We start from the raw sequence: 7,580 nt of genomic DNA, 5'->3' as shown, positions 1-7,580 counted from the left end.
ACAATAATTCATGATTCAAGTATACTAGAATACACAGTCTTACAAGAAACAAGGGTTTTGATACAGAACAAATCAAGGATTTACACTTATCCAATACATGTTAGAAATTCTAATTCAAGAACATATTGTCAATCATTTATTTCAGAATGATTATGTTTTGATTCAAGAACATACTGTCAGTCATTTATTTCAGAATGATTGGGTTTTTCATAAATAATACACATGTAACGTTTATATGCTTTTTATGAGACACTAAGTTCAGGTTGTTTAATTCATTTTAGACAACATATGAAAAGCCCTGACATTATAACTAGAATCTCCAGCCGGGGATCGAAACAAGTTGTGTGTAGATCTATATCGGGATTGACAACCCCGCACTCAGGCTGCTAGCTACAGTCAGGCATACACGCCGATGAGTGGCAATTGTTATCACCAGTTTAAACGCCCACAAAGCGTTTGTTTCAGGCCATCCGTCATAGTATGGTTATAATAACGCATTAAAAAGATATTAACAATACGTTAGTGTATAAACAACTAAACGAAAGTACACCTTCAAAGTACCAGTTTAAGGAATACAAAATACAATGGTTCAATTCAGTTTTCAATAACAGCTGGTGGAGCCAGGCACACTCTCAGTTACAAGCTTTCATAAAGGAATACAAATACAAAAATCACTTATACAAAGGAAACGGTTTATGGGATTAAACCACTTATCAAATGAAACTTAGTCATTCAATATTTGTAAACTAGTATAACATAAAAGACCTTTAGTGGTAAATTCTATAATTCCTTAGTTATTACATCAGAGTTGTACATAAGTAATATCCGATTGACAGTGAAATGTGTGACTTCCGCCTTACTTCCTGTTCCTTGTTTGGTTGTGGGCTTAGGGCAGATACACCCATTTGAATGTCCATTCAATATTGGGTTATATATAATCAGTATAAACTAAGTAATTACAGAGGGAAACTATTGAGGTTATCAGTTAATCACCTCAGGAAATATAGGATTTCCTGGAGAAACCAGTGAACTTATCCAAAGAACTTAGGGTATACTTAACAGAACTAAAATACTTATGAACTCACCAGCTTAAATGTTGATATACTCTTTCCAAATAACTTGTATTCTCAGGAATCCAGTAAACAGGTACACTCCCGAAGCTTTTGAGAAGACTACCTAGTACCATACCGCGACTCTTGTCTTCTACCGTACCTACTTTAGTGTTTGAATATGTAATGTTTAAACACTTATGTAAAACTTATACTTATTAATGCAATGGTTGTTTGTACTTTGATTACTATATTGCATGTGTTGTGATACTTACCTGAAGTCCTCCGCCGCCGAACTTTTCCGCCGTTCCGTTTTGGGGGTGCGACACAATGGGATATCTACACCCCCCCCTCCCCGATATCCTTAAAATAAGTATGGGATTTACTTTTCCGACCTCTGTAAATTTTACAAGAGTGGCATTAATGCTCCGCAACAACTGAGCACGCTAGGGATCCAAGTCAACCTTATCCAAATCAAACTTATTCTACAAATACAAAAAGTTAGTTAATTAAATACCAATCACAACTAAACTTAAAATATTATCCAAGTTACCTTTAGATGCACGATTGTTGCATTCCTTAAAGCGGGGGAAATATTGTCCCAACCAGATATGCTGAAAGGAATGTTCATCCACATATATCTCCCAATATCATGGGTGAACCAATTATCATGCTTCCCGACAGGGGAATATGTGATCTCCCTGTCGAAATCCAAATCCACGGGCTTTCCCTTGTTTTCCTGTATCAACATTCCTAGCTGGATGTTTTTTAATAGACCCCTTCTTTTTTTAGGAAGCTCAGCTGAAAAAATACAATTAAAAATATTAGTCACGATAGCTTATAATAAATTAATAAAAAATAGCTAATAAATATATCATAATAAGACTTACCATCCGGTTCGTGTTGTCCGCGACCAAAGCCTATTGGAGGTGGTGAATCTCCGGCTCCATCACCTCTATGTCCTAGGCCCATAACATCTACCATCATGTAAAAAAGTTTCGTCCAACTAAACCTCATATATAGCCTGTAAAATTATAAGATGTACAATATAAATAAAAATTAGTTACCCTGCAAAATTATAAGATGTACAATATAGACAAACAACATGAATAAAAGTTAGACAAACAATATGAATAAAAGTTATACTTCAAATAAAGTTTATATTACAAAAAAAAACATATGATTTTTGTAATCAAAATCTCCCTCAAATACTTCAATGTATTCTTCATCAGCATCATAATCAGAATCGTCAACACCATAATCAATCTCTTCCTCGGAATCATTATCGATTCTACCTGTTGGCGGAGGTACTTCAGTCTCGTCCTCATCATCATAATCAACATTGTTTTGAGCTACGTCAACATTGTTTTGAAAGTATTGTGAGAAGTCGATAAAAAGTCTAGCATTGGATGAAGAGTTGTTTTGAACTATGTCAACATTTCCAGCCTCCACATTGTCGACATTTTGGACAGAGTCACTCTAAGCATTTTGGACACAAGCATTGTCGGATGGTAGATCCCAAATATTATTTGCGGCGACAATAGGGTTTTAGCAGCGACACGTCAGGAAGGAAAAAAACACCGTTTTTTTTGGAGCATTAGCGACGACGATGTCGCTGCAATTGACGTCACCACTAAAACTTTACGCGAACTCCGTTAACAGCCGTTGGATTAGGTCCAGATCAATGGACAAGGTTTACTCTGACTATTTGACTATTTGACGCAGATCGTGGTTTTCCACCAATAGTGGAGACACACAATATTAGCGGCGACACGTAACCCGCAAATAGTGTCGTCGCTAGTAGTGTGTGCCGCAGCTAATGTTACCGTCACTAATGCCTTTATTTCTTGTAGTGATAAGTATACAAAAAAACCTTTATGCATCTAAAACATTGATTTTTTTGGTTAAAAAAATTATAGTTTATTTTTTAAAAAATATTCTAGTTTCATAAAAAATTTACTATTTTTAAAAATTTATTAGTTTAAAAGAATATTGCAATTTTTTTTTGAAAAAAAGTAATTTTTTTTTCAATTTTAAAAAGAATATATTTTTTTTCCTTTTTTTTTAATTCATGTTTACTAAAAAAAATTAAAATATGCATTTCTTGAAAGTTGAAAATTATTATTTATACAAAAAATCCGAAAATTTGATTTATTTTGTTAATTTTTGGACAGTTTTATTAATATTTCCAATAACACAAAAAATTAATCTTTAAATGAGATTAATAAGATGATGATCATGCCGTTAATGATTAATTTTTTATCAAACGCTTCACCTTTAGTTCTTGGATTCTCATAATAAAAGTATGAGGTATCAAGGGATCTCACCTATATATTGATTGGTTGCATGCCTTTCAAAAGTTGACTTAATTCAACTGTAAATTATTTATTTGATTGTTAAAAAAAAAAACATTTAATGTAAATACTGTTACCAAATATATTTCAAATAATATTTAAAAATATATCTAAGATTATTCAAAAACACAAAACGGTAGTCTAACATCAGAATTTTAAGGCTGTACGTCCAAGAGGATTACAAATGTTCGGTAAACTTGGCCTTAAGGAATCCATCGTTGAAAGCCATCATCAGGTAGCAATTTGTTTGATAAAGAGCTTATATCACATTACATGAATCTGGTCATCAACCATTACTCATAAATTATCCAAAGTGTCTAGTCCATTGATTCTTAGGCTAGGAGAGTGGTAACACTCCTAACACCTTGACACATCATTTTTCTTTTTTAGCATCTAATTTTTAACATTTTGGAGGGAGTGGTCCTAAAAAAGTTGAAAGAACTATTTTGCTTTTATTATTTCTTTTTTACATTTTATATATTTCTTTTATATTTTAATAGTTTAAAAAAAAAAGAAAAAAAAAATCCCCTACCCCACACCCTTCATCAGTACCCTTCCCTTCTTTCTCCCCTCTGTCTCTTCGACTTTCTTTATCTATCTTTGACTATTTCTTCTTTTCTCTGATGAGTTCGTTCAAGCTACCTTGAAGCAGAACTGTTGGCGCCATCTACATTGGTAGGAAACCCTAAACCTTAACCAGGTATCTCATTTTATTTGCTTCTCGTGTTCTCCATTGATGTTGATAACAAAGAACTTTTTGCAGGGGATTCGAAGAAAGCACTTCCGAAGAGCTATTCCTTGACCGGAGTTGGAATAAACCGAGTTTTTGGATTTTTAAATACGATTTCGATCATCTGTACGACTTACAGAAATGGAATCATCCTGGAAACACATGTATTTGTTTGTATATTCCTTTTTTCCATATATGCTTCTCATCAATCCCTACAATTTCAACACTAATAGTTCATATTTTATGTTAGAACAGGCGACAATAGCAGCGCCGGTGAAGGGAAAAATGTTCAAAGGGCTACTGGTGTGTTACACGGTTGTGATCTCGAACTATTTCAGTGTTGGGATTTCTGGGTATTGGGCATTCGGTAACAAAGTACAGAGCTCTGTTCTTCAAAATTTCATGGTGGGTTCAAACCCATTGTTGCCCAAATGGTTTCTTCTTATGACAAACTCCTTCACTGTTTTGCAAGTTGCAGCTTGTACATTGGTAAGTTCTCCATTAGACATGTTGTTATGCTACAATCACTTGTACTTTTGAACAAAAAGTTAGATCTTAACAACTTCTGTTGATGTTGTTGATGCAGGTTCACTTGCAACCATAAAACGTGGTTTTTGAATGTAAATTTACAGATCCTGGGAAGGGTTAGCTTTCTGTAAGAAAATTTGTGCCTCAATTGATATCAAGATCGTTATCTGTGATCATTGCAACAACTTTGGCTGCAATGTTGCCATTTTTGGAGATATAATGGCATTGTTTGGAGCATTTGGAGGCATACCTTTGGATTTCATTTTGCCTATGGTGTTTTATAACTTGATGTTTAAACCTTCCAAATTAAAAAGTTGTAGTTTTTTGGGTGAATATTGTGATTGGTGTTGCATCAACGGGGCCAACAACTAGGTGTGGGGGAGTTCAGCGGAGAAGATGAAATGGTTGGTGTTGAGAGAGAGAGAGAGAGAGAGAGAGAGAGAGAGAGAGGGGGAGGGGGGGAGGGGTGGAGTTATGGGTTGGGCCAGCATAATTTCTTTTTTTATTATTATTTACAAAATAGAAAATGTTAAAAAAAATACAAAAAAGAAATTTAAATGGCAAAACAGTCAATTCAGTGCTCCATGGACCAAAACTACAAAATTTTCTTAATTTTAGGACCAAAACCAAAAGAAAACCTTGATTTTGGACCATCCATGCAAGTTGAAAATTTTTTAAACCCTATCCAAAGTTTTTTGAATACCACATGGGCTAATTTTGCAGTTTTGTTTTTCGAAAAACAGAAATTAGTGTCAAAACTCAAAAGAACTGAATATGTCCTTGCTTTGGATTTTATTGGATAAGATCACATAGACCTAATTATATATTTTATGAAAATATAGATTCTCGAATCTTAGGCACAACATACATCCTTCAAATTGTTTGTATTACTCCTTAAGCTTAGAGCAAATAATGGACACACAATAAAGTGCCTTCAATTAAGGTAATGTACTATCAACGTCAAGAATATTACCGCATCTTAGGGACATCGTATATTACATCAATTACGTGTTTCCATTACTTATATAAAGTGAGCTCGGACACATGCAATTATATAAAATACAATGTCTTACGGATTAAAACAATAAACACCAAATGATTTTTTTACTACTATAAGAATGATTATAAAACAAATCAAAATAGTAAAATTCAACGTTCATAATAACCCAAGTAATACTCAAAGATAAGCTAGTCAAATTTCATAAAAATCTAACCGCAAGTAATTGCATGATTGATCATGAAAGAACTCATTGGTTGTGATTTATTGTGATGGAAAAGGAGAGACTAGAGTTTAGAAGAGAGAGGGATGGGATTATGGTTTGGATTTTGTTTGAAGGTTCGTTGAGGGGTGAGAAATTAATTCCAAGCATGGAAATAATTTTTAAAGGTTTATATTGAGGAATGATTTGAAAGTGATAGATTCATAAGGTATTTATAGGTTGATTTGGGGGATTGGGTTTAGTTTTTTAGCGATATGGGATGAGGTGGGTATGGTTTTAGTTTACTTAAGGAACAAGTAAAATGGTTTTGGGTATTTGTGTTTAAGGTATTGGGCGTTTTTAAGTTAAAGGTGGGTTGTGAGGTATTTGCGTGGGTTTAGGAAAGGTTGAAAAATATATATATATAAAATAAAAATAATAAAAAACTGTATTGCATGGATTTAACTTGGACGATGGTGCATGTCAGGTTTGTTTAACATGTTAATGGAAGGTGAGAATTTTAGAGTGGAACCTTGAGTTTTGGATTAGGGTGAGGTTGAGCTTGTGAGGATCTTTGTATAGGATAAGGGCAAGTGTAAGCTTGTTGATAATAAGGTTAGGAGAGTCGTAATATTTTTAACAGAGTTTTTGACGTTTTTAAAAAACTTATTTATTCAATGGATATACTTTTAAACATATTTACTGTATAGGATTTTTAGCATTTTTCTATATATGTCATGTTCCATTCCTTTTTTCACACAAATGAACCAAAAAAAAAAAGACCAAATTCATATTCACACAAAATCTTCCCTTTAACTTATTGTTTGATTTTTTTAATATAATCTTTTCAGTTTTTTTTTAGTTTTTGTTATTAATTTTTAGTACTTTTTTTGCAAATACCATTTTAACTAACAAAGCTTCTTACAATAACCAAGAAACAACTTTTTTAATCTAAACAACAAACAACTTTTTAAATCTAAACCAACAAACATCATCTTAAACTAAATAAAAAAAAATTAAAAAAAAATCATAAGTACGATATTTTAAGTACAAAACCAATAATTGTTTGTTATAAAAGATAAACGAAAATAAAAAAACAAACATGTGAAATAACTAGATTCGGTAACTTTTATCTGCAAAAAAGAAGATAAAAAATAAGATATAAACAATGATTGTGACCAATACACTTCTTTAAACAATGACGGTGCCGATACACTTCATGAGGTAGTGGGGAAAATTCTTTAAACAATGATTCTTCATTATCTTCTTCTCCAATTCCCTCTTTTTCTCCAATTTCATATACTAACAAACCATTTGCAGCAACTTCATTATCATTTGTCATTACATTGCTTGCAATAACAACTTGAGAGATTGAGTAGAAATCATCATTTTAAACAATGTCTAATATGACATTAACATCCATCTACAATCAAATACATAAAATCAGGAAAAAAAGAAACTAGAAATAGAATACATAAATCATGATCTGTTATTGAATCAAAACATGTCATTGAAACAAAAACAAAACAAAAATCAAATACAACATCAGCAAAAGCAAAAGCAAAAACAAAACATTCATAGTCCAATACAAATCAGAAATCAACAATCAAACAACATCAGCCTATCAAACAAACAAACAAACATGTGATTGAAGCAAAAACAAAACCAAAATCAAACTTAGAAATTAAAATTCGAACTCATTGAAGATTACATCCTGTGA

General features: G+C 32.5%; 1 pseudogene across 1 annotated transcript; it reads left to right on the top strand.

Moving 5' to 3' along the window:
* The first annotated feature begins 3,354 nt into the window (after positions 1-3,354).
* Positions 3,355-5,106, top strand: LOC145104550 (GABA transporter 1-like; annotated as a pseudogene). The gene is made up of 5 exons (XR_013707102.1): positions 3,355-3,359; positions 4,056-4,078; positions 4,167-4,297; positions 4,389-4,622; positions 4,720-5,106. The product of XR_013707102.1 is annotated as a GABA transporter 1-like (transcript).
* Positions 5,107-7,580: the final 2,474 nt, after the last annotated feature.

Source organism: Lactuca virosa, chromosome 4 (genome assembly GCF_052849685.1).
Source record: "Lactuca virosa cultivar CGN04683 chromosome 4, Lactuca_virosa_CGN04683_v6, whole genome shotgun sequence".
Classification (NCBI taxonomy): domain Eukaryota; kingdom Viridiplantae; phylum Streptophyta; class Magnoliopsida; order Asterales; family Asteraceae; genus Lactuca; species Lactuca virosa.
Note: the sequence above shows the minus strand (reverse complement) of the source record. Positions and strands in the feature narration are given on the sequence as shown.